The 25,539-nt window shown below is 42.6% G+C and overlaps 1 protein-coding gene across 2 annotated transcripts in view; it reads right to left on the bottom strand.

The window, feature by feature from the left end:
• Positions 1–24,999, bottom strand: part of pear1 (platelet endothelial aggregation receptor 1) — a 101,946-nt gene extending 76,947 nt beyond the window's left edge. The window contains exon 1 of one of the 2 annotated variants that reach the window (XM_084336022.1): positions 24,862–24,999. The gene's annotated coding sequence lies outside the window, so the exon portion shown is untranslated. Of the gene's footprint in view, positions 1–13,284; positions 13,309–24,861 lie in introns of those variants that run through there. The other variant, XM_084336023.1, reaches the window with a different exon arrangement.
• Between the last annotated feature and the right edge of the window lie 540 nt (positions 25,000–25,539).

The following is a 25,539-nucleotide window of genomic DNA, read 5'->3' as shown; positions in this document are numbered from 1 at the left end:
ATGCTATTCATCGACTACAGCTCGGCATTCAATACCATAGTCCCCTCCATACTCATAGCCAAGCTCAGGGACCTGGGCTTGAACTATGACCTCTGCCAGTGGGTCTTGGACTTCCTGACTGGCAGACCCCAGGTGGTGAGAGCAGGCAACTGCACCTCCTCATCCATCACCCTCAACATAGGGGCCCCCCAGGGCTGTGTTCTGAGTCCCCTCCTCTACTCCCTGTACACACACGACTGTGTGGCTCAGCGGAGTAGCAATACAATCATCAAATTTGCTGACGACACAGTGGTGGTGGGCCTGATCTCTGCCAACGACGAGAGGGCCTACCTGGAAGAGGTCAAGGTCCTGGCGGGATGGTGCCAGGAAAACAGCCTCTCCCTGAACGTCAGCAAAACAAAGGAGATGATTGTGGACTTCAGGAGGTCGGGGGTCAAGGACTACAGCCCCCTCAGCATCGACGGGGCACCGGTTGAGAGAGTCAACAGCTTTAAGTACCTCGGAGCCTACATATCCGAGGACTTGACATGGACCACACACATTGACAGTGTTGTGAAGAAGGCACGACAACGCCTCTACTTCCTCAGGCGCCTAAGGAAGTTCCAAGTCAGTCAGAAGATCCTTAAGAACTTCTACTCATGTACAATAGAGAGCATCTTGACCGGCAACATCACCTCCTGGTTTGGGAATAGCACTGCACAAGACCGAAGCAGACTACAAAGAGTGACACGTTCAGCCGAACGCACAATTGGAGGGGGGCTCCCCACCCTCCAGAACATTTACAACAAGCGTTGCAAGGGCAAGGCTAAGAGAATCATTAAAGACTCCAGTCACCCGAACAACTGCCTCTTTGAACTGCTGCGGTCAGGCAAGCGATACCGGAGTCTCAAGGCGAGCACAGAAAGACTCAGAAGAAGCTTCTATCCCCAGGCCATCAGGCTGCTAAACGAACAATGAATGAACACTACACAACAACAACCACCAAACGCACATAGCACACACATCCACACGCACACACTCACTTAAACAAACACACTGTAGCACCCACTCCACACACTTTATAGCACACACCCACTTTAAACAAACACACTGTAGCACCCACTCCCCACACTTTATATTTATTGATGAAGGATTGCACTACAACTCGTACACCTTACTGTAAATTGTACCTAAATTGTACCTCATCCCATTTCTGCTTTGCACTAGATAGTACTGTACATTAGTACACTGCATAGTATTGTATATTATATGGTAACTCAGAACACTGTACATATGTCTATACCGAACACTGTGACCTCTTTTTCTTCTTCTAAATTACATGTATACTATGTTTGATACTATCTTGTCTAGCACAGGTCTCTGGAGCGTAACAGTAAGAAGCATTTTGTATGAAAGTATTCTGTACTTCTGTATGACAACTATTAAAGAAACTTGAAACTAAAGAAACTTGAAACTAGAGATAGAGATAGAGATAGAGATAGAGATAGAGATAGAGATAGAGATAGATAGATAGATAGATAGATAGATAGATAGATAGATAGATAGATAGATCCTGGCATAAAGAGTTGTTAAGTTGGATAACAGAGAATTTTCTCACTGAGGTTCATCAGGACATTCCAGGCACTGCACATGGCACTAATCAAATTGTTTCTTCCCCCCCCCCCCCCTTACCCTCTCTTTCTCTCTCTCCCCTTAACCCTCTCTTTTTTCTCTCTCAGAAAATATTAGTCACTCTTTGGAGGAGAGGGTCCACAGAGGAAAGGAAAATAAAATAGAGGGAACAACACATTGGCTGGCTGGGCAGTGGTAGAGAGAGAGAGAGATAGAGAGAGAGAGAGAGAGAGAGAGAGAGAGAGAGAGAGATAGAGAGAGAGAGAGAGAGAATGAGAGAGAGAGAGAGAGAGAGAGAGAGAGAGAGAGAGAGAGAGAGAGAGAGAGAGAGAGAGAGGAGAGAGAGAGAGAGAGAGAGAGAGAGAGAGAGAGAGAGAGAGAGAGAGAGAGAGGAGGAGAGAGAGAGAGAGAGAGAGAGAGAGAGGAGAGAGAGAGAGAGAGAGATAGAGAGAGCGAGAGAAAGGAGATAGAGAGAGAGAGAGAGAGAGAGAGAGAGAGAGAGAGAGTGATGCCCAGTACAACTAGGTTTCATGCTGAAGGGAGCTGAGGGGAGCTAATGGCAGCGTGAGACAAAGAAACTACAGAGAAAATACAAAGTCACAATTTTGCAGCTATTTCTCAAAGCCTCTCCTGAGATTCTCTTGGCCTCAAAGAATCCAGCATCATTCTTACAGGATCCAATAATTGTGCATACAACTTACCGAGCATTTTCTCTTTTTTTTTTTACTATTGGAAGGCTCCCACCTAAAACGGCTACTGAAGGTAACCGGAGAGAGAAAATATTTAAGCGATTACATCACACGCAGGAGTGGTTTGTGACCAATAAACCATGCCTAGGGGTGGTTGTTAGACCCCCCTAGGCATGGTTTATTGGTCACAAATCACGACTGCACGTGGTGTAAAGCTTTTATACAACTGCCAGATTCATCCAACCTTATTTCTATACAATAAACACACATTAATCGAAGATTTATTGAAAAAACCATCCGCCAGAAAAAGTAGTTCCCACAACTCCATGTGGAAGCAGCTTGAAGTGCATCCAACCAAACTAACACATCCAACTGTGTATTATTGGAATGATTGAGAGAAGTTGCCTCATGTGGAAGCAGCTTGAAGTGCATCCAACCAACTAACACATCCAACTGTGTATTATTGGAATGATTGATTGAAAATTTTATTACCAGATGCAGAATATAAAGTAGGTAAAACAAATTAAAACGTTTTCTTTGCCCTATAGGAAAAAAACGTTTTCTTCGCCCTATTTTTTTATTTATTTATTTTAGCCTAAACTTAACCAGTTGGAAACCAGGGGTACAGTAATAAAATTAGCAATCAACCAATCAATCAATTCAATAGACCATGCTCACTTAAAACAGCGCTGCTTCTCTCTCAGTCTGACTCCCCCGCTGTTGCAGACAGGAGTGTGTGTGTGTGTGTGTGTGCGTGTGTGTGTGTGTGTGTGTGTGTCACAGTGTGTGTGTGCGTGTGTGTGTATGTGTGTGTGTGTGTGTGTGTGTGTGTGTGTGTGTATGTGTGTGTGTGTGTGTTTGTGGGTACGCCAGCGACAGTGTGAGAGAGAACGCTGCAGTCAGTAGAAAGTAGGAAGGAAGAAATTTAAATCAATCAATTAATCTATCAATCAATCCGCGATTTTTCTTTTGTTCTAGATTGAGTCAAGACCCATCAATTACATCATCCAACATTGTTTAAAGGACTAACACATTCCCCTTGACAGAATCGCTTCATATTTAGTCGTTATGGTGCTTTCAACATAACCATTTATTGTCCGCGATCTTGTTTTCTCCCGGAGTGAGCCGGGGAGGGTTATGTGATTTGGTTGTGGGCGGGTCCTGAGCCCAGGACCGTGGATTGTTGCCAATAAAGACGTGTGAATGGCCAATCAGAATCGAGAAATTTGCATGTATAAGGTCAAATAAAATCTACTGTAGCATTTCTGAATTACAATTGAGTGGGCTACACAAAGGGTGCAACACAGTGGTTTGGCGTAGCTGTCTGAGTCAAGACCTCCTGTTCCATTCTGTTTTGTTTCATGCTATCAAAATGTAACGGTAATTAAATCTCAATGTCGACGCCTATAAGTGTGAGTAATTTGCTTTATCACACTTATGAGTGCTTTAAAGGGGCACTTCACCTAAAACAATGCTGGTTCATTCATTTTGCACATAATCTCACACACATCCAAAAACTCTCACACACATCCAATGTCATCAGGGACATTGAATCCTTGTGTTGTGTTTAATTACAGCACAGTGAAATTATGTTGTTGAAAAAATAGCAATACCTTGTTTTATAGGGACTGTTACCTTATAATTTCATGGAGCTGTAAATAACACAAGGATTCAATGTCCCCGATGACATCACTGGTGGCCATATTCAAACTCATTTAACTCATTTAATCTCAATAACAGTCAAACTAAATGAATGTGTGCAAAACTATTTAGAGTTGTTGGGTGAGATTATGTGCAAAAGTAAGTTCCCCTTTAAGTTGATTGGCCGACCTGAATAGCAATCTGAGTATAGCTATCATCATTCAGGCCCAATAGTATTGGCCAGTAATAAAAAAAAATTGGAACAAGTGAGTTAATTATTATTATTATTATTTATTAATTTATTTAGATTTTGACCCGACCCCAGCCTTGGCACAGCTGACAGTTTTTGGTATAAGCTTCATCAATCTCTACAGAATCCCAGCACTGGCAACTCTTTCTCCCCACCAAAAAAGAACATTTGTATTGTGCTTAATGTACATATAATTAAAGTATCAGTATCGGGGTCGTTTCATTCACCAATCCGATTACTTAGGAGCCGGATCGGCGCCGATACCCCACACCACAGATACTATTGGTGCAGCACTAATGTCATTTTAAACCGCTGACAGACCTCTGACTGATTGTGATCGTTACCGGCAATAACGTTACCCAAAACGCCCCGTAGGGAGAATGTGATCGTCGTCAGGCTTAGGCTTGTGTCATCAATTTACAGTTCAACTGCTAGAATAACAAATTCATAAAACCTATAGAAGGCTGAAACTGACAGAAACAACCAGTTGGAATGAATTAGATGCAGTGCTCCATGTGACACATCGACCGCAGCTACAGTTACCCTCCCCCCTAGTCCCCCATCCCGCCCCTTTACCTCTCTCCCCAACCCACCCCCACACCCATTAAAGCCGAGTTACTGTAAACTCAATATAAAACCCATAAGCCTTTGCATCTGGGTTTTCGTCTTGGTACAGAGTAACAGTGCTTTGGCTCCTTCCACCACACTAGGTTGGTACACGCTCCCCGAGCTGTGGGGCCACATGTCCCAAGAGGGAGAAGGGGGTAGAGCCAAGCAGAGACCCATAATGACTTACTGGGAGGGGGGGACTTTGAGGAACAATCGTACGCCACACCCAATACGTCAAGCTCGTTTGCACAAAAAAAAACATGGCGTTAAACTCAAGAAACGCCGTCGTTGTTCCTTCCAATATCTGAGACGTGGCACACACCAACTGTTGATTTACCAAGTGTAACCCGGCAATGGATTATAACTCCCCCAATCATAACACGTTTAATGGTGTTTACAGTGAGGCAAACGTATACGGGAAAAAGGTGGTAGCGAACCGCAGAGCTAACTCCCCCTCACACTGGAAAAAAGTCCTGAGTGGAAAGTGTTAAGCTCATATGCTCGCTGACGGCTCCGTGGGAGTAGTGTGACAGGGGGATGATCTGGGGGGGGGGGGGGTGTTGGTGGTCTACTGTACTTTGCTGAGTGAGCTGTATGCAGGGCTCGCTACCTCGCAAGACTGATGCGAGAGGATGGCAGCATCTTGAACTTTTGACCTTTGAGCTTTTGGGGGGAAAACGCAGCCAGACACCGTTGAACCTTTTTGATGACCATTTCTTTTGTCTAGTTTTGCAGACCAGTTCACTATTTTACAGTAGTTTGTTTCATTCCACAATGAGATGGCTATCTACTGTTCTGAAAAGAAAAATAAGAAGTGACGTCTACTTTCATAAAATGATTAGCATGAAAACGCAGTAAAGCAGATGATGAAATACTATTATTATTTGTACTTATCTTCTACCGTATAGTTATTATCTACCGTATATTAAAGTTATTATCTAAAAGTTATGATCTACTGTACATTAAAGTTAGCTTAAAATATGATAATGTTAGGGCGGCTGGGTGACGCAGTGGGCAAGGCGCTTGCCACCAACGCAGGAGATACTGGTATCGAGCCCAGCTCTCTGCGTTGCTTCCGGCTTGGCCGGCCGTCGTGCTAACACAATTGGCAGTGTTAGAGGGTGGGAAAGCCGGTGAGTGGGTCCTGGTCGTAGTAAACAGCGACTCCTACAGTTCGGTCGGGGCGCCTGCTCAGCGAGGAAAGGATCTAAGGGGGGTAGTGTGATTCTTCCACATGTTACACCCTCTCAGTGAGAGTCCGCGCTGCCAGGTGAAAAGAAGCGGTTGATTGGCTACACATGTGTCGGAGGAAGCATGTGATAGCCTCCACTCTCCCAGACCGACTGTAGGGGGTAGGTGCGCAGCGACCAGGAAGGGGAGGAAAAAGGAGGGGGGAAAAGATCAAAAATAAAAAATATGATAATGTTGAGATGTCTCTCCCCCAAAATGTATCCTATTTTGGAATGAAACCCTTCATGCCTCAATAACTATATTAGAAAGTCTGTCCCTGTATCGTTGTGCATGTTTCCAGTAAAAGCACAGACATAATTCTGGATGCCTTGGATGAAGAACAGTTCTCAGCAACAGCTTCTTAATTACATTGACAGATGCCCACTGGAGTCTGTCTGCCAATCCATCTCAAGAGTTTGAGTCACTTGAAACGCGTCGTTAATTAGGAGAGTTGCGATGGAAAAACGAATAAAATCACCCTGTGTCAACTCTATGTCATCCATACGACGGCCTCGTGCCCTGGACCCACTGCTCTGCTGAGAAAAACAGGATGTGTGTACCCCCCTTGAAACTCCCCGTGCTATGCAGCCAACCACGTTAGGTTCCACGGGGGAACCAACATTCGCTAGCTCCAACAGATTCGCTGGCTGACAGATCTGAGGTCACCGGCATGTTGAAACATCAAAGGGAACAAGAGAGAAAAGAGATAAAGAAGAATGTTAAAAATGACAGGGGGGTCAGGAACGCCTTATGGTCACACCTATTCCTCTTGCACGGCAGCTATAGGAGCGAGATAAGCCGAGAGCTGGAGGTGTTGGAGTCATGATCCTGCTCATGGGGCACTGGGACAGAGAGCTTGGGTCATAGCCAGTGTGTCACCTCGGCGACAGAGAACAGAGCCCATGAATAACAAAGGTCAGGGAAAATTGATAAGGTCACTATGGTTACACTGTTGTTTTGGGCCATGTGAGAACATCAACACAAGTTCTCCCCGACGCAGAGCCATAAGCCGTGGAATACGTGCCTGGCGTTAATAGTTAATATAGTATACTGAAAGTTGTCTGACGCACCGGCCACCAAATACATCCATATGATAAAGCTAGGCTACATAGGACTGCCTGGCCAATCCAAATGTGTTTAGAGCCGACGCACTGGAAACACATTCTTCTTGTGTTTGTTGTGTTGGGCCTCTGGCCAGCGCGAGGCCTCTTCACTCCTGTTGTATCGTCCTGGAAGGCGGGTCCAGCGCACACGCTCTTGTGCTCAGGCCCCACAGCGCAAGCTGTCTCTCGCTCCCCCACAGACCAGACCATGACCACAGGCAGGGTGGCTGTGGCTTCACTGGTCAGAGAAAGGAAGGGTCGGCGTAAACAAAGTCAACACTCAAAAGCCATCTCGCTGCGACAAACACAAACCTGCCATGTGTTCTGTTAAGTGGATACAATCACAGACACGGACATCTAATTGAAAATCACCATCGGTCTTTTGAACGAGCCCGATGTTTTATATGGGCTTAAGTGAGTGAAATGGTGGAAAACCCAAAATGGAGGCCCTGGCTGAGGTTTGAGAGGGACATGACCATACAGCTCTGTAATTATATGTAGCGGATCATAATGTGTACTCAGGACACATGGGAGTCTTGTAAAGAAAAACAGCCTTTTCAAAAACCATGACCAGAAAACACAGCCTTGCATTGTAAACGCTTGCAACAAGGACATAGGGGAAAAACCACACACACCACACATCATCGCAGGACCATCGCTTAGTAGTTTATAATAAACCATAACAAATAACTTACTTTACGTGAACTTCACGCAAAACCATCCTTGCTCAACGTGACTTCATCAGTCATTAATACTGTAATCACGTATGAAAATATTTGTAGAATATTAACTACCGGTAATCATATACACCTCAAGGAATAAAGCTCAATAAAATAAGTCAGATTTTCTCTCCAAAGCCACTTGTAATTCTTTCATGACACACAAAATGACACACAACACAACTATTTGACCAAATAATGACACATCACGGCCAACCTATTTGAAACATCATCTCCGTAATAATGAATGGTTTGACCAAGATATTCCGACGGCTATGATGCTTGAATGATGTGTTGGAATGTGGATTGTTCTTCTTGTATGAATCATTATTCGTTTGTTTCTTGTATGGATCATTATTAGTTTGTTTCTTGTATGAATCATTATTAGTTTGTTTATTTAGAAGCACTTCCTCCTAATCGCTTCCTGACATATTGCTACACTGTCATTGACATGGTGCAGCCGACACCTAGGAAGTGCTGCAGAGACTCTGACTCCCCAGTAATCATCTTTGGGTCTTGAAATTGCAATCTTGTTGTATTACTTCACCATGACGATGCCATAACGCCCCTACTGTACTTATTCCCAATACAAAAAAAAATATATGTATAATATATATATATATTTTTTTTATCATTTAATTTGGGCTGTGGGGGGTGCTTAATGTAAAAGACTGACCTGAGCAAAAGGCTGCAGGGAGACCATCTGGCCGCTTGTATGCGTCTCAGCATAAATGGGCCCCCTACCAGTGGATTCCCCTACCAGTGGATTCCCCTACCAGTGGATTCCCCTACCAGTGGATTGCCCTACCAGTGGATTCCCCTACCAGTGGATTCCCCTACCAGTGGATTCCCCTACCAGTGGATTCCCCTACCAGTGGATTCCCCTACCAGTGGATTGCCCGACCAAAGAGCCCTGGAGCTTTTCTTTCAAAAGCCCAGGAAAATGAAATGCTCTAAGGCTGAATGTAGCCTATGCCACTGAGACTTCTTAGGTGTAAAGTGCTGTTGTAGTGTTATGATTTGTGTATGTTAGTATTTATATTATCGATTAAATCATCTATATCTATGTTCAATACAAATAGTGTTGAGGCATGTCATTAATCTTGACATTTACTTTGATTACAACTACACTGCAAAAAAAAATTATCTTATCAAGTGAACATATCTTGTATTTGGTACAATAAGTCTATATTGAGTAGAATTATCTTGAATTATCTTATCCCACTGGCAGATAATTTAGCTTTTTTCTGATTTTGGTCAATTTAATCTTGTTTTAAGAAAACAAGATTAACATTTTCTTAAAACAAGATTAAATTGACCAAAAGCAAGAAAGAAATAAGCAAAATTATCTGTGGAATAAGATAATTCAAGATAATTATACTCAATATTGGACTTATTGTACCAAATACAAGATATTTTCACTTGATAAGATTTCTTTTTTTGCAGTGTACAAATATGCAGCTCCCTGGGCCTCCAGAGCACTTCTGTAACTTCTGGCCCCGCCTGAGAACCACCCACCATTCTGACACCTGTCACTCGGCTTCCCTGTCACTTGTCTCCCTGTCACTTGTCACTTATTGTTTGGGTCTCCTGATTGGTCGTCACGTTGGTGCGCTTGGTATGTCTGGAATGTGGTCGTACTTACTGCTGCGTTAAAGTGCACATCTTCAATACCTATCTGTACTATTTAAAAGCACAGTGCAGGACACACTCAAAGGTTATCGCACCTCAGAGATGGCAGTGGACATGTATGACAGGACAAAGGCCATATGTAATGGCATCTTGTGGCACAAGCTCAGACCTCAGCTCAGGAGATCAGCTGAGACAGAGACTGTTCTATCCAGAGCTTGAGAGCAGGTTCTCATGAGTTGGATAACAACTTATGAGAGGCATACAGGCATGTTATCCAGCCTCAGACCAGTTTCTCTCAGTGGAATTGCTGCAACCCCTCGCCACACATTACAATATCCAACTATTGCCAGAGGAGATCACAGTTGCAAAGTGTTTCCTGGTCAGGACAGGCAGAGATGCAGTCCCTACTATCCAAAGTGTCTTTTCCCTCCTGGATGATGATGATAATAATAATAATAATAATAATAATAATAATAATAATAATAATAATAATAATAATAATAATAATAATAATAATAATAATAATAATAATAATAATAATAATAATAATAATAATAATGCATTTGATTTATAAGGCGCCTTTCAGGACACTAAAAAAAAAGTCCACAAATCGGTGAATGAAAAATTATAGGATCAAATGAAAACTACTTACTAAAAATGTTTAAAAGTACTAAAAACCAACAAAAAATACCAAACACTAACAAACATTCAGCAAAGACAATGGGGATGCTGACATAAAAAAAAAAAAGTTAAAAAAAGTAAAAAAAAAAAAAAAAAAAGTGTAAACTTTTTTTTTTTTTTTTTTTCTTTTTTAGATCCGGGGCTAGGAGAAAAACATCCGGGGCTAAAGCCCCGGAAGCCCAGGGCTAACGACGCCACTGACCTGGAGCCTCCATACCCATGTCCAGTGTCCACTGACAAAGACATGCTCATGATACTGTGATAAACTATAATAAGCTTTAATCGAACCCTGGTTCATTTCCTCGGATAGTCCGGTTGGTTTGGGGTGGTGTGAAAGCTCATTCACTCTTGCAAGTGAACCCTGCATTTGAGATGTGAATGCAAAGCGGACCAAAGGCAGGAAAATACCCCAAAATCTAATATCTTTTTTATGAGACTTTTTTTTTCGATTGCTTAAGCATGATTTTTAAAACGGGGCCCGGTGTTTCAAAACACACAATTAGCACAACCACACACACAATTATCAGAACACCTCAGATCCTTTGCTAAATTAAACACTTGTCAAAACCATACACTAATTTAAAAAAACTACATTTTGTTACTATATGAAACACACGTTTTATATGACTTAATTCTGTTTGAACCAGTTACTCACACTGCTGTGCTTAACCTAAAACACATTTAGCTATTCTACTTCTCAGTGATTAGAGTACTGTAAGTGAAGTACGCAGAGAATGTGCAAATATACAATAAATTCACCAAACACTACACAAGACCAATGCTGTAGACTGATGAAAATATTATTTATTTATCTACATATACCCAAATCAATGATGCAGACTGCTGGAAAAAAAAACATTTTCTCTCCATATACCCAAATCAATGATGCAGACTGATGAAAATATAAATTTTCTCGCCATATAACCAAATCAGTCAACATTTCAACATGGAGAATCACAACAAAACATGTCCCAGTTTTCATGCTACTATGTGCATAACACTGTAAGCTCAGCAAATATCAGACAAACATAAAATACTGTATCCAGTAGGCCTACAGGTTAAAATTACAGTAAAACAAAAACAATTTTGAAAAAATTTAAATAGAGTACAGAAAATACTAGACATTATCTCTTTGCCTAGCTGGATCTGGCAAGATACTTTTTTGCTCTGTGTATTGTTTTGCAAAAAGTGTGAGGCTGACATTGTGCTTATAGAGGTGCAAATCTGGGCCTATGTTTTGCTCCTTGAGTGTAATGTTTTGATAATTGTGTAATACTTTTGATTTGAGTGTTTATGCAATTGAAGAAAACTGTAAAGACTAGAGATTAACTGTTTATTTCTTTTGTACATAGGCTGTGCATATGTTTGTTTGTTTGTTTATTTGCTTATGTGTATGATTCTTAACTGTTTTTATTTTGTTATTGGTGTATATGTGTGTATGTATGTACAGTATATGTATATATATATATGTGTATATATGTATATTTGTACTCCTGTTGGGGCCTCTTGGACCAGATCAATGTTTTATCTGGCTAAATAAAGGTTAAATAAATAAATAAGAAACTGATGATTTGGTCCTGTTAACTTTGAATTTTCTATGGGGACTGCCCAGATCCCTCTCATGGACATGGACCTCACTTTGAGAACCTCTAATGATTCTAGTTCTTCAGTATTCATCTCTAATTACTCTAAAATTGCGTATTACTGTGTTTAAAAAAAAAAAAAAAAAAAAAGGGGGGGGGGGGGGAAACCCCCCTCCACCCCCCTGGGCTGAAGCCCCCAATGTTTTCTAACCCTAAAAACGCCCCTGGTACTTAAACCCCTGTCTCTCTACTTCCAGTTGTCGGATCTTCTCATTCTCCTGCAGAGTACATGGCGGTACCGCAGACACTGGACGTTGCTGTCTTTATAGTTATCATTATTATCTTCTCTCAGAAACGCCCTGCGTCAGTGTACTATCTGTTGCTATTACTCTAGGTGTACCGTTCTACAAATAAAGAGAACCACCGTTAACGAGTAAACACCCTCTCTGCTTCTACTTATTACTCCACAACTGGAACCTACCTGTCTCCGTCGTAACAACTTCTAGTGTCAGCGGACACACCAAAAACATCCTAGCAAATTCACACGCACATGACTCCATGAACATGAACATGAATAACCTATCTCGAACAATTCTAAGGTAGTTTAAAATTATTTCTCCGGCAGCGTGCGCTAATATGGATTCCGGCGGCACGTGTGCATGCACAAATATGGATTCCGGCAGAGTGCGCGCAGCACAGCATCGCTGTTGAATTTTTTTCAGGGGAAACACTGGAGTGCATAGTACCATAGTAATAGTATAGACATATTAGCATATTGGTACTAGGTAGTAGTATAGGTATAGTAGCATAGTACATAGTAGACAGTATGATTGATTGATTGATTGAAAACTGTATTAACAGATTGCAGAATGGGTACAATACAGTACAGCTCAATACTAACAACTGCTAAGAGGATAAAGACCAGAAAAATACTTTCGTCTTGTTTACATAAGGGTCCTCCATTTTCAATTCATCAAGACATTTATGACATTGGGGGGTTTTGACATTTACCGGGGCCAGTTACCGGGGCCAGTTTCTAATTGCAGCCACCCGTAGGTGCTCTTTGAGAGCGGTTTTGAAGGAGGTAGTATAGACATAGATAGTGGCAAAGTACATAATAGTAAACGTTTTCGTTTTTTTTGTCACACCCCGCATACATGCCACGCAGCCCAAACACAAGCCAACTTCACTGTAAATAAGGTGGAGCAGTTATGTACACAGCGGGCTGGATGTAATAACACTGAGCGTCACGTGAACAATACACGGGCGCACCTCTCACAGGAAAGAAAGCCCAAGTATGAAAACCGCTGCACAACATTTTGCTGGCGCCCTCTAGTCGGTCTTTCATCATTTCTACCAACATGTAATCATATCATCATATACCCCTCTGACGTGTTTTCCTGCCTCCTCTCTCAGAGCGCCGTGCTCTTTCATTTCCCCCTGCCCCACCACACCATCATTTCACCGCACCATCATTTCCTTAATCACAACTTTCAACTTGGCAAGTATTCCTCTTCCCCTTCAGCGTCCGCTTACAGAAATCTTCTCTGTCCTCCTCTCCGGGGTCAAAATGATGTGGGAAAGCGCACCAACTCTATTGGAAGATTTGTGAAGCAGTCGAGATGACCTTCTGGTGACGGACCGGACGAGGCTGCTGCTCGTCCCTGTTTAGTTGGTGGACAGAGTTGTTCAAACATACACAAGGAAGGTTATAGGGTCAAGAGTGTTTGAAATCTTCAGAGAGGCTTGGGGAAACAAAAACAAACCCCAACCCAACTCTTGCAACCAAGCATTGATTTAGCAGCACTGTCTCTGAGCACAGAGGCCCCTTTGATATAAAAATAAATAAAAATATTAAGAAAAGTGTACTTAAGAGTCTGCAAGCTAAAACGAAGTTGGAATTGTCTGTGGGTATGCAGTTATGGTGTTATAGATGTAATAATCATACTTTACTTAATCAAGAATCACACTAGCGCCCAGACATGGTGTGGAGGTGGTTAAGAAGATTTTAGTATTTGACCCATCCTAACTATTTAGGAGCAGTAGGGCAGCCACACATAGTGCAGCACCCAGAGACCAATTCCAGTTGTAATGCCAGTACCTTGGCAATGCCAGGAAACCTAGCATGCATGCATCTTTTTAACAGTGTGAGAGAAAACCTTAGTATCTGGAGGAAACCCACACAAACACGGGAAGAACATGCAAACTCCACACAGAAAGCCCCCCCCCCCTGCTGGGGTTTGAACTCAGGATCTTCTTGCTGTGAGGCAACAACTGTGACGCCAACCTCTAGAATCACATGTACATACATCGAATCCCAGGTCAGAAAACCTTTTCTCCTGTGTCTTACCTACTCTGTTTCCTTCTCAGCCTTTCTACTGCCTCAGAATAAAATAGCTACTCAGCCAAGTAGACTGCCCCCCCCCCCCCCCCCAAACAACAACCAGTAACTATGCATTAGCTATAATGGACCCTGAGAACCATAGGTGAGGTACGCCTGTCGTGAATGTACTGTAACCTGAACTTCACGTGCCTTGCGCACATCTGGATTTAGTACAACTGTGGTGGCAGATGCAAAAACACTCTGAATCTATTTTACAGTCTTCAGCCAATCAATCACTGTCCGCAGTGTGGCAAGCAGCAGCACTCCGTTCGCTCCTCAGACATGTAGTTTCTCGCAGAGGGAAACAGGCGAGCAGATTGTTGTCACCAGAGGGAAAAATGCTGAACCGATGCCGACCGCCATAAACACAGATGTGCATACAGAGACCTGGCTTTACGGGGACATTGCGTGCTCTACATCCTCGTACACACGTACACCTTTTTTCCATCCCGCTATGATCTTGGCTGAGGCCCGTACAGATTGCTTACTCCTGTGGGCTTGACCCCGTTCGTAGGGGTGCTGCAGTCCCTCCACTGAAGAGCGCTAAAGCCTAACATGGAGCACAAACGCCAACAGAGCCGCAGTGTCTAGAGAGTCCAAATATGAGCTTACTTCAATCTAGTGATTGTGGATTGATTGATTGATTGATTGAAAACTTTATTAACAGATTGCAGAATGGGTACAATACAGTACAGCTCAATACACACAATTGTTAAGGGGATGCAGACCAGAGAAAGACTTTCGTCTTGTTTACATCAGGGTCCCCAATTTTCAATTCATCAGGACATATATGACATACATGGCATACAGATAGACAGTACTGCTACATCTATACATTTATGACATACCAGATTTGCAAATACAGTACTGTTTGTGATACAAAAAGAGTCCAGAAAAGGGAGTATATACATTTGACGTAAAAACTGTACATTGGAGGAGGTTGGGTGGGGTTGGGTGGGGGGGGTTGGGTAGGAGGGGATGGGGGGGGGGGACACTGTACAACTGTGCAAGCAAGACTGTACATTGGAATATTGACAACCATACTAGGTAATTTACTGTACATTGGAGGGGGTTTGTGGGGGGGGGGTGAACACTGTACAAACAAGCAAAACTGTACATTGGAATATTGACAAAACCATATTAGGTAAATTACTGTACATTGGAGGGGGTTGGGTTAGGACATTTACAGGGGCCAGTTTCGAATTGCAGTCTCCCGTAGGTGTTCTTTGAGAATGGTTCTGAAAGTGGGTAGTGATTCACATTCCTTTACAGCTTTAGGTAATAATACAAAATGAATTTGTATTATTATTATTATTATTATTATTATTATTATTATTATTATTATTATTATTATTATTATTATTATTATTATTATTATTATTATTATTATTATTATTATTATCATTATCAGCAGCAGTAGTAGTAGTAGTAGTAGCAGTAGCAGTAGTAGTAGTAGTAGTAGTAGTAGTAGTAGTAGTAGTAGTAGTTGTAGTAGTAGTAGCAGTAGCAGTAGCAGTAGCAGTAGTAGTAGTAGTAGTAGCAGTAGCAGTAGCAGTAGTAGTAGTATTTTGCTTAGAAAGAATGCTCTCTTGCTTAAAAAGCATGCTGTTTTGATTCAGTAGATTTAGTGTATCAACTTCAGTTGTTCACGGTGAGTGATGCTGAGAGATGCTGGGGAAGATACCAAGTCCCCAGAGTGTGCGTGGAGATGCTCTGACTGTAACATACTGATCTGTCTGCTGAATCTCACTAATAGGAGAAAAAACATCCATTCCTTTACTAGGACACAGGGTTTGAGAACAACATATTATGCTGTGTGGACAAAACCCACATACATTTTGGGCATAGTTTGGGAAAATTGCCACCGTATATCATAAGGATGCTAGAATGGACCTTATCTGACCCGCTCAAATGATTGGCTTACACTTAAGGTCCCACAGGTTCAGTCTGAACATGGTAAAGCTGCCTTTTGTTTCAATGCACCATCTTCCTGGAATGATCTTCAACTCACTCTCAAAATCAATACCCCACTATCCTATGGACAATTTAAGAACATGATCACAAACCTCCCTACCTTTTTCATTTAATATATATTTTTATATTATTTTTTTCTTCTCTTTTCACCTGTGTTTTTGTCCTATTTATGCAAATGTATTTAATCCCCCTTTGTTTGTAATCTCGACGGCATTGCGAATGAGGGTAAAACCTCAATGTTCCTTTTCAAGAATAAATAAAGGTTTGGGGCGGAGACTCTGGGATCGAATCCAGCTGTCAGCGGTACCTCCGGCTTGGTCAGTCGTCCCTACTAACACAATTGGCAGTGTTAGCGGGTGGGAAGCCGGTGGGGTATGTATCCTGGTCGTTGTAAACAACGACTCCTACTGGTCGGTCGGGGCGCCTGTTCAGCAGGGAAGGGATCTGGGGGAGATAGTGTGATCCTCCCACGCGTTACACTCCCCCGGTGAGAGTCCTCGCTGTCAGGTGAAAAGAAGCGGCTGGCTGACTCCATATGTATCGGAGGAAGACATGTGGTAGTCTTCTCCCTCCCCAGGCCGATAGTAGGGGGGGAAAGCGCGCAACGACCAGGAAGGGAATTGACATTGACTAAATGGGATGGGATGGGAGAAAAATACGGAAAAAGGGGGAGAAAAAGTAGAAAAAAAATGAATAAATAAAGGTTTCAAAGAGTTTGACTTAAGGATTTTAAAACCTTCCTAACTAAAGTACAGGTCTATTTTTACTGCAATGTTAACAAACATTCCAAATGCAAACATGTCGAACATCGTGTAAAACTCATGATTAATTTAATACAAAGGCCCGGACAATACATTACAGACTTAATAACTTGTCTTTTTATCTTCATTGTAAATTAAGCCGGTAGTGGGAGGACACATGGCCATACTGCAATCACAGAATGTGCTTTTTTACAATAATCTTAAGTCATATTTCTATGACAGTCAGTGTAATTTACGGTAACAGACTAGGACCATGCAGCATCTGGTTTCCATTAAGACAACACTTCTAATGTGATGGGATGGCAATCTTTTTGCAGCTTGTGGGGAGAGCTGTTACTGGAACCCATTTGGGTTGGTGCTGGCATATATTTTTTTCTGTTGTCGTTATTGTTGTTGTTGTCGCCACTATTCTTTAACAGGGTGGACCTTGCACCATTTCCTGTTTGAGGAATAATGATGGTGTCACACCTGGACACTTAAGGTTTGAGTGTTTCTGCCTGCGGTGTGGTTTGGTCATTAAGTAAAATCCTTTAAGAGACCGAGAGCTACACACATGCAGACACATGCAGTGTGTAGTTGTAAGTAAGCCAACCGAGAGCTACACACATGCAGACACATGCAGAGTGTGTAAGTAAGCCAACAGAGGCTCAACTGCACTATGACACAAGCAACTGCAGGAGTATACTGCCATGATACAGGTATAGAGGCTTAAGTTATCAATGTGTCTCTCTCTTTCTCTGTATCTCTCTCTCTATCTCTCTCTCTCTCTCTCTCTCTATCTCTATCTATCTCTCTCTCTATTTCCAGGAAGTCCAGTATGAGCCAGTAAATTCCTCCAAGTTAGACCCCATTGATTTACTGGCCTGCCTCTGGCACATGGTGTGCTGCCTTTCTGGAGGACAAGGTGGAAACCTGCAACTTATTAATGTGATCATTTTGCAGCTTTTTCCTCTCTCTCTCTCTCTCTCTCTCTCTCTCTCTCTCTCTCTCTCTCTCTCTCTCTCTCTCTCTCTCTCTCTCTCTCTCTCTCTCTCTCTCTCTCTCTGTCTCTCTGTCTCTCTGTCTCTCTCTCTCTCTCTCTCTCTCTCTCTCTCTCTCTTTTCTTTCTTTTTTTTCCTTTTTTCCTTCCCTCTCCAGATGGGTCTTGTCCTGCAAGCATCTGGAAGTTAAAGCCCTATTTTCTTCACTCAGAAAGTAGGGCCACATGTGCTACCCTGAAGCTGAACCCTTGGAAATGTTCCTATACTTTTCCTGAGTCCCTGTGCTTTTCACAGCGGTGGCGCTGGACTGGCTTCTTAAAATATTTACTTATTAGGAGTCGGGACGCCTTTGCAAACTAACGATGAGCAAAAGTAAATTAAGCAACGTGGAATCTCTGCATCAACCTCTGCACCAGCCGCTGGGGGAGCTTCTCTGGTATGACACCTGTGCGTCTGGCCAACACAACAGGAAGAGAGGGGACAACGGGAGACAAGGGCCAGAGACAAGCCACCACACAGGACATCCTGGGAAAACCGCTCAGTGGGTAGCCGTGGATAGGAGGGAAGAGAGGGGGAGGGTGGGGGGTCATGTCGTCCTGTTTGGGTATGATGTCTACCAGTCAAGAAAACAAAGTGAAGGGGAAACTGTGGGTAAGACTCCTCTGTTTCTCTGAGCCCGGTGGGTGAACTGCGTGGCTCAGGGAAAGCACAGTGGGTCTACTGTATGGGTTTGGATGAATGTGAACTATGACTTGCCAGAATCCCAGAAAGTTTTCAATAACAGCTGTGGAAGTCATTAATTTTAAATGGCAGGTATGGATCGGTTTAAATACAACTATTTTATCGACTAAAGACCCAGCAATTCTCTTGTTGTTAACACACAGTAAAAGTACATTTTTACTGCGGCGTCTCTTTTCAACATCTTGGAGATATTCTTGAAAACAAGGTGAGCAGGATTTATTTGATTTTGCTACAGAGCGGCAACCAGAACCTCCACACCTCATGAGTTCACGTCTAAACAGAGCTGCAGGGCCGAGTCGTTTCCTGACCCAGATACTGGATTTGCTCTGCGCAGTTTCTCTGCTATGGCGCGAAAGAAGAACACTGAACTGTTCTGCTGCTCTGACAGTGCGGAAAACAAAACCCTGCCTACCAAAAGAAAAAAAATCCCCCAGAGTCCCTCAGGTCCACATCCTCCTCTTTCCTCTCGCTGTCGCCAAGCAGGAGGACAAATAATAGGAAGCCACTAGGAAACATCTTGCTTGCGGCGCCGGGTCTGCATCCCAACCTCTCTCTCCTTCTAACATGTAAACAAACACGAGTGAGGTGATGGGAATACGGGCACATAAAAGGGAAGGTCCTTAACCTACATTATAGTAGCCCTATTTTCCATAGGCCTACCCATATTTTCCAACAGCAAAGTATGGGACGGGGTGGGACGGGGTTGATTTTTCCAGACACAACTGTACGGTTTTGAATAATGAAGATGTCGACACGTGACGTCCAATTATTCTGCCTTTTCTAATGCATTTCCCCAACTCCCTCTGTCAATGGTGACCTCAAAGATGGAGATGATTGAAAGTGGGAGACGACTCTCGTGAAATGCATGATGGACGGTCCAAGGAGTCATAGCTAAAAACAGCTAAAAACAGCTGCAGGACTGGATCTGGGGTCGGAATCAAGAAAAACACCAAACTTGGATTCAAACGGTTCACGTCAAGCATTGTTGCCAAACATGACATAATGGCCATTTGTCTTTCACATGCAGAATTCACATTATGTATGATAAAAAAGCACAACGTTTTGTCCCGTAGTTAGCTAAATAGATGACCTCTGCTTCATCTGCACAATGGATTTAGATGAGAAACAACAACATGGAGACAGGGGGAAAGTGAGAGTCCCTCTGGAGCGTGGGTTTGGTGCTACGTATCCCCTCATTTCAGATATTGAGTTTCAGTCGGTTTCGGTCGCCCTGCACAGAGACACCACAACGAGCTGGAGGCACCAGAACGGGCCCCCGAAATCATAATGAAGTATGTCTCCATCGCTGCGCTCCACCCTCCTCTCCGAGCACCGCCCACCGACCAACAATACAAGCAGCTTCAGGAAAGACCCTCACCACGGTAACAAGCAGTCTGCGCCTCTGCGGTCACTCCGTCGCCCTCTTCCAGCTCCTCCTACTGTTTCGGCTCCAAACCCGTCAACCTCTGTTGTTTTCTTTTTACGGTGGGTTCTTTGAGCCGGAGCGTACTGAAACCAGTACATGTTCCACGGGCCAGAGTGGAGAAACCGACCCAAAACCATCGGTCGCATGGCTGCAGCCGAATCTGCTCCAAATTATTTGCATGGCTGCAGAGCACATGGGGTTGAAAGGCTTATATAAGCCTGTGGTAGATTCCATCCATGTCGTCTTCTTTTGAACACGCTCCGTTCTTTTGTGTTTTTCATTGCAATCCAAAAATAAGAGGTCTGGAAACTGGTCAACGGTCAAATTGTTTATCCAATGGACTGTTAAAAGTTAAATGAGTCATCAGTGTGGAAAGGAGAAGGTTTGGAATTTCCTTTGAAGCACAGGTTACAATCAAGTCCCTTTGGGCATAATTCTCAAGTGCGGGTCCATAAGTGACTTCAGTGAACAATACAACAGAGGACCTGAAGCCATGATCTCACTTCAATAAATGCTGTGTGGCCTGCCTCTGGCCTTTTCTAAGAGAACCTGCAGAAACTCCTGCTTCTCTATATGGTGCTGCAGTGACTTCGTGTAAACAGATTAATGCTAACAGCGCTCTTACCTCACTTCTATTTCTACCTCTGCTCCTGTACCTCTGGCCAATGTCTCCACCAACCAAAGCATATGCAGAGGCTCATCAGGCCACATGCACTCTCCTGGACAAACAGATGGCAAGTCAGGCAAACAAAGACAATGCAATGCAGAATCTTCAGCTGTCTGATGTGGAAGAGTGAGTCTGTTGCTGGACCAGACAAAAAAGAGATCATCATCAAACCACTGATAGCTGAAACAGTCTGGAGGCGTACGAGAGAATGATGTCGAGTGGGACGCTCTCTTTTCAACAGAAGCAAATCTTGTGAACCGGTATGAAAAAGAACTACTGAATCTTTCTTTCTACTTTCTACAACTTCTCTAACTTTTATAGAAAGAGAGAGGCCCTCTGTCTTCCTGGAGGTTTTTGGCCCAACAGCAGCAGCAGAGCAGAGGGGAGGCGAGAAGCTGTCAACCAGGTGTCAGAGGTGTATCTCCTTCCTCTGGGTTTCTTTTTACATGCTGTATATGGTGCCTGGTTCCCCTCAGCACAACAGGGCCGACGTGGCGGGGGAGGAACCCACCTACTGTAGACGCGCCTTACCCTTTAATTTAGTGAAATTAATCTTCATGATTGGAATGTATGGTGCAGATTATAATAGTAGTATGAGACTGAATGCAAGTTATATGAAAATAGGGTATTTTTGTGGAAATAAAGCAAAAGAGTGCTCTTAGTTACTGTATAAGCCTACGGTATACTACTCTGTACTGTATATTGTGTATTGTAATATTGTACTCTAATTGTAATCATAAACTAGAGTACTTAATAGTGTATCCAAATACAGTGTCAGAAAGTCATTTTGAGGTATGTGTGCACTTTTCATCTTTTCTATACACTGCATCATTCACAACTTAAAAGTTCTGTAGCTTATACTTACAAAATTATTGAAATTACGTTGCAATGGAGAATCTCCTTTTTGAAGAAAAATAAAGGAAAATAGTCTATGGCCATGTTTAGACGGAGAGAGTCTGAACAGAAACCGCAAAAGTCGACTTGCGGTCTCACTTTTAATGTTGCGTTTAGACTAGTGTTTTGGGATGGAATTCTGCGTGCAGACGAGGCTGTAAAGACTCGAGACGACGGAGCCCCGCTGTCACACGATTGGCGCATATGTCACATGACATGCTGTGAAGACCCGCCCTACTCTGCCTCTGATTCGCAGACTGTGGGTGGGGGAATGTGATTGGACCAAAGCAGAGTCACTCACAGACAGTGGCTCCAGTCACTAATAGTTGCGATAGCCGCGGGACAGATTCTTGTGTATTTAAAAGTACTGCCAATGTAGCCTTCAGGTGATCGCCATGGATAGAATCAGACATGCTTTGTTTACGCTTCTAGGCTACTGGCGCATGCCTGTGATGTAAGCAGTACGCGCGACGAGAGCCTTGAGAACCCTTTCGTCATAGTTTTATGCGGTTTGACAGTTTAGATGATAGCGCAAAGGTTTATCGTTTCTAGGAATTCCACCCAGGAAGGTGGTCTCACTTTTTTGCGGTTTCTCCCCGTAAAAACGCCGTTGCCGTATAAACAAAAGGCACATCCGAAAAAATATTTTTGCGGATTCACCTGCTAGCGTTTCCGTCTAAACAGGGCCTAAGACTACTAGGTTTAAACTTTGCCCTGAAGACTAGAACTACAGGGCCAAGGGCTGTGTCGGAAATGTGTACTATTCCAAGATAATCAGTGAAAGGAAGGATAAGCATGTGTTGACTCATATTCCGCCATGATGAGTGGAGCCGTTTATCTGAATGTCAAAAACAACCATGCTTTTTCCTGTCATAGTATTCTGGTGCGTGATACAGTATTTGTGCATGAAAGACATCGGGATGCGTTGGGACATTCGTACATCTCACAGTCAGAGATGAACGTGACAGACAACACATGGACGCTGACTCATATAACGTCACACAGATATAATCAAAGTTGTACAACTGACAGCCACCTCATTGCCACATGTCACAGCCGTGAGTCAGAGATCTGCTTTGGCCACAACGCAGCCACAAGGCCGATTAATATCTTGGAATAATCCCCAAGCGCTTGATGAAACACAAACACAACAGGGGTGGACGAGGAGGGGGCGTGTCCTTTGGCGTGAGGAAACAACCACAGAGACCTACTCCCATTGACTTCCTCTGAGATGACTCTACAATGGAGATGCTAAGCCTTTGTGAGTCACACTCAAAGATAGTTCTTGATATGTTTACATAGGAAAGCCAAAAAGATGCCAGAAATGAAAGTAGAGCAACTTCATTACTGACTGCCAGGAAATAACTGGCACAACTGACTTACAGCCACTGACCGGATACACAAGTCAATTGTAGTGTCTGATAAGTTTACATAGGAGAGACAAAGATGCCAAGACTTCATTGGAAAACGAAAACACCTGCATACTGTGGTAATTGACCGCCAATATGGGAACAATTGATTTAGGCCTATAAATAACCAATAGATACCTGGACATGTAATCAATTGTGCCATAGAATTCATTGTGAGTTGTGGATACCCTGTTACCTGTTACCGCTGTTGATGGAATAGCATATTGACAATGCGTTTATACACAATAAAACATCTGATAGGACACAAAAAAGGAAGACGCTTTTGTCTTCAGAAGCAGACAAAAGCAAAGACGCAAAAAGCAACAGACTCTTGGGAGAGAATACGTCACATGTTGGACCCACTGAATTTATCCAAACAGTTCCATAGCTTAGTGCCCAGTCAGTCACTACCAGCAACAACCTCCCACAGCCTTGTGTGCCAACGTGCAGCTCCTGTCCTACAAAAACAAACGTAAGGTGACCTACTTCACAAGTCCTGTTTTCCTCCACTTTTCAGTAGGAGGCGGCTTATATGCACATACATAAATACAGTGCTGGAAAGTAACTAAGTATGTATGCTGGAAAGTAACTAAGTGATTATGCTGGAAAGTAACTAAGTGCTTATGCTGCAAAGTAACTAAGTGCTTATGCTGGAAAGTAACCAAGTGCTTATGCTGGAAAGTAACTAAGTGATTATGCTGGAAAGTAACTAAGTGATTATGCTGGAAAGTAACTAAGTGCTTATGCTGCAAAGTAACTAAGTGATTATGCTGGAAAGTAACCAAGTGCTTATGCTGGAAAGTAACCAAGTGCTTATGCTGGAAAGTAACTAAGTGATTATGCTGGAAAGTAACTAACTAAGTATTTATGCTGGCATGTAAGCAGCTCTGTACACATTTGAGGTAGGCTACTTAGTAGATGCAATATGATATTTAGGGAGCAGGGGGTGGCCAATATAATGCAGATATAATGATTCTGCATCTGATAAAAATTACAATTTAATAATAAACAAATAAAACATTTGTCAATAAATAGATTCGACAAAAATATATCATTTTCTTTAGTAGATCTGCACTCTAATATTATTTTAAATCAACAAATGTATCAAACAAAATAAATTGATACAAAATATATCTTTATGCATTATTATTATTATTATTATTATTATTATTATTATTATTATTATTATTATTATTGTTATTATTATTATTATTATTATTATTATTATTATTATTTATTTTTGTATTAACTGACACAAGGGGGAGCACTAAAACATTTAGTAAGTGATGCCCATTATATCAAAATGCCAGATAGCTGCTTGATTAATCAGCCGGACCGATTCGGTCTATCACTAACTTGTAGCCTATAGGCCTACTTGTGTTTACTCTTTACGGAACTTTACTTTTACTTTAAAACTCACACCAGGCTGTACCTTCAACTCAACTAGCTACATTTATAAAATCATTCATCTAGCACAGAAAAACGAGAACATAAAATGTACATTGACGTAGCCTGGCTAGTATCCACATACAAATTGTTGTAATTTTTTTACGACGAAATCTTGATTTTAACAACAGCGAGGGTAATTCCTTACATAACTAGAAAAAATATTTCTGTAATTTTTCAGCTGCACAAATCAAACAATTTTTGGTATATGGCTAGAAAGGGCAAATAAAAGGCTGACAACTAGCCTCCTGTATCTAAAAATATTAGCTTTCATTGTATGAAAAAATACTAAAGAACGAACAAACAGCCTTCATGCAATAACGTGTTTTTTTCTTTCATCAAACTTTCATAATTTAACCCCCAGAATAGTTTGGTTAAGGCTATGGTTCTTCTTTCTATGACTATAGTGTTTAGTAAATTTATTCTACTCACCTTGCGGCCGAGAATTCCCACCCAGTTTATATTTCGTTCCAATATTCGTCAACTTGAAAAGCAGCAGATCGAGGGGGGAAAGCGCTCCCCTCCTTCAGAGACACATAGTCTACACTTCAGAAAGCATCAACCGCTGTCAACAGTTACAGTGCTCAGAGAGCATCGCGGGCTTGTGTCGCCGCTTCCAAGGTCGGAGAGGGAGGGTCGAGAGAGAGAGAGAGAGAGAGATGAGTGAGAGAGAGAGAGAGAGAGAGAGAGATGAGAGAGAGAAGAGAGATAGAGAGAGAGAGAGAGAGAGAGAGAGAAGAGAGAGAGAGAGAGAGAGAGAGAGAGAGACGAGAGAGAGCCGAGAGAGAGTGAGAGAGAGAGAGAGAGAAGAGAGAAGAGAGCCACGAGAACCAGTGGAAAAACTGCGACAGGGGACTCGTTTTTTTGGGAGGGGGGTAGTGATGGTGGATGGGTAGGGTAGGGGGAGGGTTGTTTGGCAAGACAGAGAGAAAGATTGTTTATAACTACAGTAATTCGAATGGCATGGCTGTATATTCGGCAGTGAGCAGAAATATATTGGTACCGGGGTGGCTTCAAGTGGCATACACTGTTGATTAAACTTTGTAGCGTGGGGAAGATGTTGAAGAAGTTGTGTGCGTGTGTGGGAGGGGGGGGGGGGGGTAAATAATT

The sequence above is a fragment of the Notolepis coatsorum genome, assembly GCF_963971535.1.
Source record: "Notolepis coatsorum genome assembly, chromosome: 19".
NCBI lineage: Eukaryota > Metazoa > Chordata > Actinopteri > Aulopiformes > Paralepididae > Notolepis > Notolepis coatsorum.
This window is presented reverse-complemented; position numbering and strand designations above follow the sequence as displayed.